This window comes from Pinus tabuliformis, chromosome 3_2 (genome assembly GCF_031772625.1).
Source record: "Pinus tabuliformis cultivar Carrire ecotype Pingquan chromosome 3_2, CPIR1, whole genome shotgun sequence".
Classification (NCBI taxonomy): Eukaryota; Viridiplantae; Streptophyta; class Pinopsida; order Pinales; family Pinaceae; genus Pinus; species Pinus tabuliformis.
Genome location: NC_142302.1, coordinates 651,468,009 through 651,482,003, shown reverse-complemented (window position 1 = coordinate 651,482,003; position 13,995 = coordinate 651,468,009). Strand labels below are relative to the sequence as shown.

The 13,995-nt window shown below is 34.4% G+C and overlaps 2 long non-coding RNA genes across 2 annotated transcripts; both read left to right on the top strand.

The window, feature by feature from the left end:
- The first annotated feature begins 9,276 nt into the window (after positions 1 to 9,276).
- On the top strand, positions 9,277 to 10,439 carry LOC149182323 (uncharacterized). The gene is made up of 4 exons (XR_016257598.1): positions 9,277 to 9,426; positions 9,577 to 9,778; positions 9,866 to 9,915; positions 10,351 to 10,439. It is a non-coding gene; the product is annotated as an uncharacterized LOC149182323 (long non-coding RNA).
- A 920-nt stretch (positions 10,440 to 11,359) lies between these two features.
- On the top strand, positions 11,360 to 11,731 carry LOC149182322 (uncharacterized). The gene is made up of 2 exons (XR_016257599.1): positions 11,360 to 11,455; positions 11,671 to 11,731. It is a non-coding gene; the product is annotated as an uncharacterized LOC149182322 (long non-coding RNA).
- The last annotated feature ends 2,264 nt before the right edge of the window (positions 11,732 to 13,995 follow it).

Here is a 13,995-nt window from a genome sequence, read left to right as displayed (position 1 = left end):
GGCAATTTGATGTAAATACACATCAAGAGTAAATTGCCTCTTCCTATAATAGAGATATATATATATATATATATATATATATACTCTTCCTATAATCAAGAGTGACAGTGGCTCACATCATAAATTGAAGCCCGGAGAGAAGGCCCTAAGCTTCTGATGATTTGTTACCCATATTTATGATTGACAACAGGTAGATCAGATTCAATTGCAGAATAAAGTGATTTTTTCCAATGGATCAAGGCTATTGATCTACAGCGTTCTTGACACCTCACAAGGAGGGTTCCATCCCCATTGGAGCCATTGTTAGGGTCCTATATATCAAAGGATGACTTGATTGTAGCTGTAATTTTGTATATGAGATGTTGTAAATAATCTTCCATTCTGCAAATTTATTTCTAAAGAAAAAATAGAAAAGAAAAGAAATGGGGATATAAAAAATATATACATGTGAAAAGAGTAAAAAATAAAATATGAAAAAACAAGAAAAACAATGAAAATACCCCATAAAAAATATCGATGCAAGTGAGCAAGTCAAAGTGCCACTCAAAAATGAAAAATTTCATTAGAAGTACCTTAGAAAAATTTCAATAAAGTGTGCATCTTGTTTAAATGCCACATTGAATTAGGAGAAGTATATTAGTTAGTTTAATCACATTGTTTGAACGTGATTAGACTGGATTAAATAAAGTTAGTTTAGGTTAGTGAATGAATCAGCCACACAGTTTAATCGCAGTTGAATTAGACTAGTAAAAATAAAATTAATTAACCACAGTGTTTAAACATGGTTGATTAAGGTTTAGTGTTAAGATCAATTGTTAAGTTAATTTAATCGCAATTTTAATTTATGATCGTTGACTTGCCATGTGGACTCCCCCGTCCCCACCATTCGCTCATATGCCATCCTTTCCCCTCCACTGCCTGTCCGCCACCTCATGCCTACAGGCCCCACCCCCCTTCCGCCAAAGTAACCTCCTGCCATTACTTTTCCCCCAATACAATGTTGTTATTTGGCACTCTCACCACCACATCAGCAAACCCATTTCCATACATTTCGGCCACTTGTTTTGGTTGATCAATCTCAGGAATCCCTGCAGGTATCTAGTCAAGCAGATTGATACAAATGGCAGGAGACAAATTGCATTCATGGACGCTACAGGGTTATTTTTCAGGATCCAAAGTATGCCTAGGCATTCATCCCCAAAGCCACAGCCATTCTTCTTCTTCTTCTCGTCATGGCTAACCATTGATGTGTTATATGAGGACATAAAATGGATTTGATGGTTAAAGAAATTTTTTACTGTATACTTCATTTAAAAACGTAGTATCTTCAATAGGTGATTTTCGGGCTCATTTTTTGGGCAACAAAGATGAATTTCTCAATAGGGTGGTTTGATCATGGTTTGACAGTGGCTCACATCATAAATTGAAGCCCGGAGAGAAGGCCCTAAGCTTCTAACGATTTGTTACCCATATTTATGATTGAAAACAGGTGGATCAGATTCAGTTGCAAAATAAAGAGAGTTTTCCCAATGGATCAAGGCTATTGATCTGCAGCGTTCTTGACACCTCACAAGGAGGGTTCCATCCCCATTGGAGCCATTGTTAGGGTCCTATATATCAAAGGATGACTTGATTGTAGCTGTAATTTTGTATATGAGATGTTGTAAATAATCTTCCATTCTGCAAATTTATTTCTAAAGAAAAAATAGAAAAGAAAAGAAATGGGGATATAAAAAATATATACATGTGAAAAGAGTAAAAAATAAAATATGAAAAAACAAGAAAAACAATGAAAATACCCCATAAAAAATATGGATGCAAGTGAGCAAGTCAAAGTGCCACTCAAAAATGAAAAATTTCATTAGAAGTACCTTAGAAAAATTTCAATAAAGTGTGCATCTTGTTTAAATGCCACATTGAATTAGGAGAAGTATATTAGTTAGTTTAATCACATTGTTTAAACGTGATTAGACTGGATTAAATAAAATTAGTTTAGGTTAGCGAATGAATCAGCCACACAGTTTAATCGCAGTTGAATTAGACTAGTAAAAATAAAATTAATTAACCACAGTGTTTAAACATGGTTGATTAAGGTTTAGTGTTAAAATCAATTGTTAAGTTAATTTAATCGCAATCTTAATTTATGATCGTTGACTTGCCATGTGGACTCCCCCCTCCCCACCATTCGCTCATATGCCATCCTTTCCCCTCCACTGCCTGTCCGCCACCTCATGCCTACAGACCCCACCCCCCTTCCGCCAAAGTAACCTCCTGCCATTACTTTTCCCCCAATACAATGTTGTTATCTGGCACTCCCGCCACCACATCAGCAAACCCATTTCCATACATTTCGGTCACTTGTTTTGGTTGATCAATCTCAAGAATCCCTGCAGGTATCTAGTCAAGCAGATTGATACAAATGGCAGGAGACAAATTGCATTCGTGGACGCTACAGGGTTATTTTTCAGGATCCAAAGTATGCCTAGGCATTCATCCCCAAAGCCACAGCCATTCTTCTTCTTCTTCTCGTCATGGCTAACCATTGATGTGTTATATGAGGACATAAAATGGATTTGATGGTTAAAGAAATTTTTTACTGTATACTTCATTTAAAAACGTAGTATCTTCAATAGGTGATTTTCGGGCTCATTTTTTGGGCAACAAAGATGAATTTCTCAATTCCGAGACATGGGTTTTTTGCAGGATGGTCCCAATTTAGTCAAGCGATGAATATTTTGCAGAAATTGTGATCAAATAGAGATATTTTTCTAGTTTTCTGTAAGGCATATGTTCAATGCCATTTTCTGCAAAACTATATGCCATGTTTGCTCTGTTTAATCACCTTTCCAAGCAAGTTATCATTTTACTCATCAAGCAAGTCATTTGGCTAACCAAGCTAGGAGAAAACTTGATTTTCCCAAGGTCACTTTAGAGGTGCATAAATTCTCTCGAGGCAATTGTATTTTTTACATTTCTCTAAAACCATGACACCTGTGTAAAAAGTGAAGGAGGTTTTTCTTCCTTGGCCTATTTTGGACAAAAACCTCTCTCAGTTTTCATTCATCTTCTCTTGCTCAGAAACATCATTGGAGTGAATTATTGAGCCTTCCTCTGGCCTGCAAGTATTATTGAATCACTTTGAGAACAAAAATTTGCAAACCTTAGACCTAATGACCAAGTTGACTCTTTGCTTATCAAGTGATAAAAACAAGACTGTAAATGATTTCAAGACTGTCTTAATGAACTTTAATAAACAGAGCTGAGCCAGCAGGACATGGCATGAGGGATAAATGAGTGACCAGGTCCTTCCGTCAGAATATGGCATGCTCCTAAATGGAATGCAGGTGATCGAGCAGAATGGGAAACCTAAAAATGAAATGCAAAAAGAGTTTTGATCTCTGAGGAGGACTAAAAAGACCGACTCTAACAGACTCTAACTTCCCTGCACATACAGCTGCAGGGGTCGGCGCACTCAGCTGTGAACTTCTACCCTAGGCCTCTATGCACTCAGTTGTAGAGCCTCTTCCTATGCTAAGATTCTTTGCTCTTAGCTCTCACAGACCCATTACATCAATGACTCATCCATGATCTACTGAAATGAACTACTAAGAGACTCTTCTAGAACTTCTTTTTATACAATCCCATGGTCCGTGGACAATGGGTAGATCTCTAAAGCTGACATGACTTATAGAAAAGAAGGGCAGAAACCCTTACTGACTCTTTACATCTTCATGCTCAGCGACCACAAAATGCATATATGTTACATTCTTCATACAAAATTTGGCCTTTCTTCCCCAAAATATGGGCTTTTGACCCCAAAATTGGCTCTAGGGGAATCCGTTCCCAACAACTTACTTCATCAATGAAGTTGACCTAAATAAATGATGTTGATAAATGTCAATTCAAGGAACACGACCAGGTCTCTGCAAAAGAGGAAAGGTAAAATCAAAGGAGGTACTTATAATTTTCTATGACCTATATAATTTTATAGGTCATGATAATGATCATAGAAACAATCTGCATAAATTAAAGACATTAAAGATAAAAACCATGTCAATTGTTATGGTTTTGCAACATGCTTATAGAATTTTGAAAATGACAAGTCTTAATGACTTTGATCAATCTAGGGTTTTTATAAAATATGTTATTTCTAACAAGACCTTGAATACCTTAAAAATATAGGGTTTTTCATCTAACTATTTTGTGTGGTTGTACAACTTATAGTTTGTAAGTGGCAGGTCTTGGTATCTAGGGTTTGTAAACCCTAGAAAGTATGGAATGAAAGAATAAACCCTAGAAATATAAACCCTAACTAATTTCCGCTTTGAAAGGAAAACAAACCTAGATATTGGCAGATATTATATCATGATGATGTGAAAAACAGGATTTGATAAAAAGGGGTCCAAGAGTAAGATGGAGCCAACCTTTCTCCAGAGATAAGTATTTGACACCTTGATTATTATTAATGTTATTGTCTTTATATTTTGTCTCCTTTTTCTTTTATAAGTCTTCTAGTCAAAGTTACATGTCAAGGCTAAGTTCTATGTAAGGCTTGAATAAGTAGATGAAATACTTGAAGGAATGTGGCTTAGCATGAAGACTATGAAGGAAGGAGTAGTTTGATGTATGTATCGAGAAGGCTATCGGATGGGAAGCAACAAGAAGGAAAGATAGAGCTATAAGGGTCCTAATGGTTACGATATTGAAGCCTCCTGATTAGTTCGAATTGATGATTGAAATCTAAAGAGCATAAAGTTGAAATATGTTGTAATATGAGATATATTGTGCAAGGGATTATTGACCTCAGAGGGAGAAAGTAACAAAACTTGACACCTTGACTTGAGGCCATTATGATTTGGCAAGGCTGATACTGATGATTTATTTTAGATGTGATTTGGCTCCCCGAAAAAGCATATTGCAATAGTATATGCAAAGGATGGAAATAAATAATTTGTTGGATCTAAACTACGTGGTTTGATCATGGAACACATAGATTCTATGGATAGCACTATTGATGACTTGGATAAGCATGAGAGAAAAATTGATATTGGAAATTCAATATGACTTTTTGAAGAATATGAGGAATAAAGTTGTTATGAAGAAAGAATACATGTGTTAGAAGTTGTGAGGAAGCTCGGCTCCTTGAAGATGATAGATGAACATTTTAATAATAATTGTTGAGATCTTGAAAGGTTGAATTTTGATATGATGTGATGCTATTAAGAGCCAAGAAAACCTATCATGAAGATGAAATGTGAGATAATTTAGCTCCGTAAATTATTTGACATCTCAGAAGGTTGAATCCCAGTAATGATGATACATGAGAAAGGGGCCTTGCATCTACAACTATATATCCATGGAAGAACAAGTAGATGATGTATGCGACCAGCTAAGGATGGTGATGATGTCTCCTTGATTGAGAGGGAGAATAAATATCCTTCATTTTTTGAGGAGTAAGGATCTCCTCCCTAGTTGAAAGAGAGTGATGATGGACACCATATTCTTCATATGTGTCATGCACTAGGCCATGATTAATTGCCACATGTCTAGTTTATGGCATTGGGAGGGAGAATGGAATATTGGATAAAAATCTAGTAATCATTACTCCTGGGGGATTGGGAATCCAGGATAGGAAGCAGTCCCATGGAATAAAACTCTTTGAGGATCTGATAACGTATCCAAGGTAAGATTGGTCGATGAGGAACGATATTTTTTAAGGATTGGGAATCGAAGATAAAAATAGTTTTGGAAGGAAATACCTTGTGAACATTCGAATGGGGCATGTGTTTTGAGAGGCTATGATGGTGTCCATGTGTATGCCTCCCAACATTGTGCTCCCAACATGGCTTATCAATATAACTCTTCTTATGATAATATTTCAATTTGAGAAGTATCCTTGTACCGATTATGTAATAATGAATACCTCCCTAGTTAAGAGGGAGTGTTGGAAAATGTAACTAGGTTTAGTATTCATAATGATCCATGTACTTAGGTCATTGTATATTTTATGTACAAGCAAAGAGAAGAAAAAAAATTACTATTATTAATTTTTATTAGTTAAGAATGTTCATCATGCTTATAGGATTTGTTGAATCAAAATCCTCATTGGACTTCTTGTAAAGAAAAAGAGAAAATATGTAATGTTGGGTCAAAAATTCCTATATATGTCAAGTCGGCCCTACCCAAAAAGGAATGCCTATTCAAACCCCTTTGGACAATATAAATATAGGGTGATATGATCTCATTTGGACACACAATTTTCTTGATTCGTTCTGAAATTTCGTAGAAGAAGGAGGGTTCAAGTCTGAAATTGAAGAAGGGTTTTTGGAAGTTCTGCCTTATCATATCTCTTGTTTAATATTTGTTGTTGGTCTCCTGCTATTCATGATTTTTTTTTGTGTAGAAGGAGTGTTTGACTTGGAATCTAGAAGGTTGAAGTCTTGGATATCTTACTTTGATCTAATTCTATAAGAAAATATTTTTTCTCGATTTTCCCCTTAGAGGGGTTTTGGCCTGGCTTGGAGCCTATATCTTGTGTTCATTATTTTTCTTGTGATCTTCATGTTTACGTTTTGGTAATTGTTTGATGGAATAACATAATAAAGATCAATAAAAGGCCAACACACTTCATAAAAAAATATCAAGGAAAGAGAAATCTAATATAAATTGTAAGCCTCTTGATTTCTCAACAAGATGGGTGGTTGGGGGATGTTAGAAGAAAACATCTCTCTTATAGAAAAACTCATAAATCCATTAATTTGCCTTAGAGCGATCGATCTCTCTCCCATGCATGGCCTAGAGGGTCGTCAATTAATATGCATTAATTGTATTCTCACATGTTTCCTTTTTCCTTATTATATATTTACCTTCCCATAAATATTTCTTTTCCTTATGTCTGCTTCCATAGTTTTTTTCCATTTTTTCCAACAGGTGTTAGTCTTTTGCAAGATATTCAATCATCCAAATGTTCTTCCTCCATATGATTCTCGAATACCCGTATTTTTGTTATTCTTCGTGCATCTTTAAATTCCACTATTTTCTATCTCAACAAGTTTAGTGATTGGAAGCTTAAACAACAAAGTAATATATTGATCTTAAAAACTACATCATAGACATAGAAACAAACCAAAAAAGTATATTGCAAACATGGGAAAAAAATAATTATATCTATCACAATGCCAAACGGTTAATTGTTGCCTATATCTTAAACTATAAAAAAGATTAGTAAAAAGGCATAAATGTGCAAAGGGGAAATCCAATGTTTCACCTATTTTTATCTTGGACCTAAAATTCAACCTAACAACTTATATATTGATCTTCACGACTACAACATAAATCTACAAACAAACCATAAATGTGGACAGAACACACAAAAAATAAGTTTTATCCAATACAATGCCAAAGAGTTAATTGTATCCCATACCTAATTTCCAACATATCTATATGATAAAACGAAAAGTTTGAACTCTATAAACTAATGATGAAAATTACGAGTAAAACACTGGCATAATAAAACAAATGTGAAAGGATTAAAAGAAATTGAGGCAACAGGTAGAAGTACATTTTAAGGTGTCAAAGATTTGTTCATGGGAATGCAGTGACAATGGCACGATTAGGTAAAGGGGTGTACCATATTTTATACATATATACATACATAACACAAAAACATTAAAATCATATTATTCACCACGTCTCATCAAGCATCAATATCAACATTGATAGTAATATAATATTAAATGGAAAGAGTCAGCATTGAGTAATAGGGAGTATTATCCTAAGACGAGAATTTACGTTTTCAATTTTTACAATACTACAAATTAATTGAGAATCCAATTCAAAAGATGTTATACCTAGACATTTAAAACAAGGCTAGATTTCTCATCAAAACCATGATACAATGCCATGAAAGATGGAATACATATTGTCCACATCCTATACATACTTCATTAAGATGCTCTCTTGGTTTTGGAACATTTATGAGGGCTTCAAATCATAGGCAACAAGAGAAGCCAAACTAGTTGAATCTCCTAATAGACATGCCATATTCATTGGTTGCATTTACTCAAAGGACCTTTTTGTACCATATCTCTTTTCCAGAATAATCTTAAGGGTATTATAAACACAAAACAAGTTTGTCTACCTTCCTTGATCCCAATTAGGTGCTCTAATTCCTCTCAGGGGAAAAAGAATCGCCACATATGGGGGCGGCCATATAAAAAATTGTAGTAGTTCTAGGATATGTTCGTATGAAGCTTTCACTAGTTTATTGAATTCTACCAAACATCTCTATCATATAAAGTGTCTATTGTGCCAAATTTTCTCACTTGCAAGTGAATAGGCTAAACAAACTCCTAGTACGATACATGCTCTTCCTATTATGTACCTAAGCACCAACAAGGTAAAATTTGCCTATCATGAAAATAGTTATAGGCTTCAAATTATATCATATGAGTCAAATCATGCATAAACATACTTGCTAAAGCCATTATGTATTAATAGTTGAGTACATATCAAATTTGATTAGGCATAATAATGCCTAGACAATGGATAGGACTAAACGGTCCCTGGAAAATGTTAATTATTTTAATTAAGTTCATTATTTAATTCCTATATTAAGTTCATTAGTTAATTCCTAAATTAAGACATGAAAATATCATTGTGATGACATGAAAAAGGGTTTTGAGCTTTCTTCTATATCTGCATGCTTCTATTTTAAAAAAATTATTGGATTCTATTTTTAATTTGATTGCATGAATGGTGCTTTTATTACTTTTTTTGCTTCAATTACAGTGATTATGCTTTTATTACTATTTCTTACATGGATTATGTTTTTATTACTATTTCTGTCGGGATGACATGGATTATGTTTTTATTACTATTTCTGTTGGGATGACATGGATTGTGCTTTTATTGTGCTGAGCTGAGCTGAGAGGGATTGTGCTTTTGTTGTGAAAAAAGCTGGAGAATAATCCGAGCCGTCCGTTGCAGAGTGCGAGAGATAAAGGGTGCTGTTCTTGATTGGGTTATCTCAACGGTTAAAGTTCTTGCTTGCTTTAATTCGATTTAATTTTTGGATTCCTCCTCCTCCTCCTCTCAGAGTTTCTGCATTGTGTGGTCTAGTCTCGTGCGTCTGTATGTTTGGAGCTCCATGTGTTGTGTGTGGGGTCTGGTCTCTGTTGTTATGTGTGTTTCTGTCATCTGTTTGGTGGTCTATCTGTGTGTGTGGTTGTATTCTCTGAGAGCTGGAGGCAGAGGCGTGCTTGTGTTTTCATAGAGGCAGAGGCAGCCCCTATCAATTACTGAATCAAGACAACTTTGCCCAGGGATCACAATTAACTCCAGGGACAACTTTGCAGAGGCATCCGAACTCTGCCCAGGGATCACAATTAACTGAGGCATCCGATCACAGTTAAATGAGGCATTCTGGTAAATTTATTTTAAACTCTTTGTATAGATCACTCTGATTATGGGTTGTGGGCTGCAAATAAAATTAGGTGAACGAGAGAGGAATCGATTTGATTTTAGAAATTTAATTCCGGTAACTTGATGTTCAGAGTTGTATGGTTTTTAAATTAGATTTTCCGCATTCTTGGTGAGGCGGCAGTATAGATCCTTAATTGCCTGCCAATATGGATCTGGGCGGCGGCCGTCGTCAAATACTGGCCACTGGGAGAAATTCCTCAGAGTCTGCGGTTTCTTGGTGATCCTCTGCACCCATGGTGAGCGGTTTCTTAATTCCTCAGAGTCTGCGGTTTCTTGGTGATCCTCTGCACCCATGGTGAGCGGTTTCTTAATTTTTTCGGTTTTTTAAATTAAATCTTGTGCATCCATGCTGCTGAGACGGTTTCATATTCATATTCCACAGATATCCTATGCTGATCCCAGATTGCAGTCAGTGTCCCTCGCTGTGCCAAGGTATGAGATCCTCTGCATCGATGTGAGGCGGTTTCTTGGTTTTTTAAATTAAGTCCTCTGAATCCATGTTTCTTGGGTTTTTTAAAAATCCTTTGAATCCATGCTGAGGCAAATTAGATCATCTGCATCCATGGAATCCATGTTTCTTGGGTTTCTTTGAATCCATGCTGAGGCGGTTTCCTCTTTTTTTAAATTAGATCATCTGCATCCATGCTGAATCCATGTTTCTTGGGTTTTTTAATTAAATCCTTTGAATCCATGCTGAGGCGGTTTCCTCTGGTTTTTTAAATTAGATCATCTGCATCCATGCTGAATCCATGTTTCTTGGGTTTTTTAATTAAATCCTTTGAATCCATGCTGAGGCGGTTTCCTCTGGTTTTTTAAATTAATCATCTTCCATGCTGAATGTTTCCCATGTGAGGCGGTTCTAATTAGATCATCTGCATCCATGCTGAGGCGGCAACATAAATCCCTCGTTGCACAGAATCGTTTTTGAGGAGAATCTAAGGGATTGAGCAATGCCCCTTGAGGTAAGCCTGTAAGCATTTTCTTGACGGACTATGTTAATTTTGTTGGGTGTCATTGTCGATTGCACCAAGGAGAATAGGGGATTTTATCAGAAATATATGTGTGATATAGAGAATGTTCAGATTTCACTGTACTTTCTTTCTTGTAAGATATTTCATTCATTTATGATGAATTTATAATTTATAGTCCTGGCTCTGATAATAAATTTATTTATGTATTGCTGTGAATAAAACGTTGATTCTCCTACTCCAACCTTCCAAAATCTAAAATGGTCAAACTCCATTTGACCATATATCTTCTAATTTGAAAAATATTTGGGAACTTGGGTTCTGTCTCAAAACATCCTTGAAACTCATCTCCTTGCCCTTGCATACTATAGCTAAGGATATATCATAAACCTGGGCCGAGGTTTCTCATAATCGGCATAACCATAATTCATGGTTTTTCTGTGTTGCTAAATAGACTATATATATATATATATATGCCAAATTCATGGTTTTTTTGTTCTCCCACTGCAGCGTCCGTTCTCCCAGTGCAGCAGCGTCCCTTCTCTCATTCCTCACAGTAACATTGAATCTAAGCGCAGGAAAAAAGGAAACCATTTAATTTCTTCCGTCAAAGGTAAGCAATTTTTTTAAATACATATTTAATGAAAAAAAGAATGTTCAGATTCATTTAATTTCTTGTATGATCCTTCAATATATGTATGCTGTATTAAATACATTTCCTCTTACTTTTATTTTTTTACTTTTATTTACTCTCAGCTTTCAAAACCGTCAAACTCCATGTTGTGCTGGGAATGTTTGATTGATTATGTATTTTAATTAATTGGATGAATATGCCCAATGAGTCTCCATGTTGTGCTGGGAATGTTTGATTGATTATGTATTTTAATTAATTGGATGAATATGCCCAATGAGTTGTAGGCTATCTGAGAGTATGATGGCTTGTATTGCATAGATATATCACCGTTGTTGCAGAAAAAGATACACCCCATAGAAATGGTGCAAAGGTTAATTCAAACCTTTATATCAACTTTAAATTTATTCATTGCCTTTAATTTCATCATATCTCTATGTTCTAACCTTTGCATTCACTTAGCAAGTTATCAAATTAGGGGTTAGGAGCTTTGCTTAAAATATTAAATTTAATTCAAAAAAAAATTGCTACTTTATAGGTAACCAATAGATGACCACTAAATTTTAATAACTGTTGTGTTTTTTGCAGATGATTTAAGAGCCTGAAAAAAATACAAGCATGATAGGATAGATGAACTATCTACATGTCATGACAGAAGATATGAATTCATTATGTTATTATGACCCAAATTAAACTAGTAGTGATTTATTTTTCATCTTTATTTTGTAATTACTCTAAAAACATTATCATTATAATAAAAGTATTATTTTGTTTGAAAGGGCTAAAAGCCCTTTCTCATTGCTCTTGAGGATGGACCATGGCTGTCCTCAAGGGTTTGTGTCCTTCTCTCCGCCTTACTTTTTTATTTACTTATTTTAGAACTAGATACTTTTAGTTTAATAGACTGCAAACTAAAATCTTTTAATGCATAGATTGATTGATGTGTTTTTCTGTTACTTGAATTTACATGTAGAATTTTGTGGAATGATTGTTTTTTGAGTTTCATTTATAAGATTGCGTTTACAATGAATTTCTAATGTCCAAAATTTGATATGCAATGTTTGTATCTTTGTGTGTTTACAATGTGTGGGATGGCCAAGACTTGATATCTAATATTTGTATCTTTGTGTGTTTACAATGCTTTTTGTGATGTTCATTCATTTGATGTGTATATTTTTGTGTGTGATGACCCAAATTTGATATGCAATGTTTGTATCTATGCGTGCTTACAATGTGTGGGATGACCAAGACATGATATCTAATGTTTGTATCTTGTGTGTTTACAATGCTTTTTGTGATGTTCATTATTTGATGTGTATATTTTTGTGTGATAACCAAAATTTGATATTGAATGTTTGTATCTTTGTGTGCTTACAATGTGTGGGATGGCCAAGACATGATATCTAATGTTTGTATCTTTGTGTGTTTACAATGCTTTTAGTAATGTTCATTATTTGATGTGTATATTTTTGTGTGTGATGACCAAAATTTGATATGCAATGTTTGTATCGTTGTGTGCTTAGAATGTGTGGGATGGCTAAGACATGATATCTAATGTTTGTATCTTTGTGTGTTTACAATGCTTTTAGTGATGTTCATTATTTGATGTGTATATTTTTGTGTGTGATGACCAAAATTTGATATGCAATGTTTGTATCTTTGTGTGTTTACAATGTGTGGGATGGCCAAGGCATGATATCTAATGTTTGTATCTTTGTGTGTTTACAATGCTTTTTGTGATGTTCATTATTTGATGTGTATATTTTTGTGTGTGATGACCAAAATTTGATATGCAATGTTTGTATCGTTGTGTGTTTACAATGTTTTTTGTGATGTTCATTATTTGATGTGTATATTTTTGTGTGTGATGACCAAAATTTGATATGCAATGTTTGTATCTTTGTGTGCTTACAATGTGTGGGATGGCCAAGACATGATATCTAATGTTTGTACCTTTGTGTGTTTACAATGCTTTTGTGATGTTCATTATTTGATGTGTATATTTTTGTGTGTGATGAACAAAGTTTGATATGCAATGTTTGTACCTTTGTGTTCTTACAATGTGTGGGATGGCCAAGACATGATATCTAATGTTTGAATCTTTGTGTGTTTACAATGTGTGGGATGGCCAAGGCTTGATATCTAATGTTTGTATCTTTGTGTGTTTACAATGCTTTTTGTGATATTCATTATTTGATGTGTATTTGTGATGTGTATGACAATGGTTGTTGTTTGGGATTCATTTGCATAGTTATGCGTTTACAATGGATGTGGATGACATGCTTGGTATGTACTTTGAAATGTGTGTGAATTTTCTTTAGCATATGGTTTTATTTAGTGTCTACATCAACTTTGTATGTTTGGATATTTACAATCTTCTATGTATGATGATCAAAATTTGATATGCAAATGTTTGTATGTATTTATAATTTTGTGTGTGTAATAAGAAATTTGATGGGATGTTTGTATGCTTGTGTATTTGCAATGCTTTTGATGTTCGAATGTTTGTGTATTTGTAATGCTTGTGTGTTTGTATTGTTTTTGTACTTACAATCTTGTTTGTAATGATTAAAAACTTGAATTGTACTCTTGATTATTTGCAATGCTTTTGATGTTTGAATAATTGCGTGTTTGTAATGTTTGTTATGTTTGCGTATTTATTGTGTGTTTGTATTTCTTTTGTTCTTATAATCTTGTTTGCAATGATTAAAATTTGAATTGTACTCTTGATTCTATGTTTGTACTCTTCATTGTATGTGTGTTGTGTACTCTTGATTGTAGGCATTTTTTACTATGTGTTTGTATTCTTGATTGTATGTTTTTTCTTATTGTGTTTGTTTGGGTATTTACAATCTTGTGTGTAATAAAATATCAAGGAATGTTTATGTGTTTGTGTATTTATAATGTTTTCGA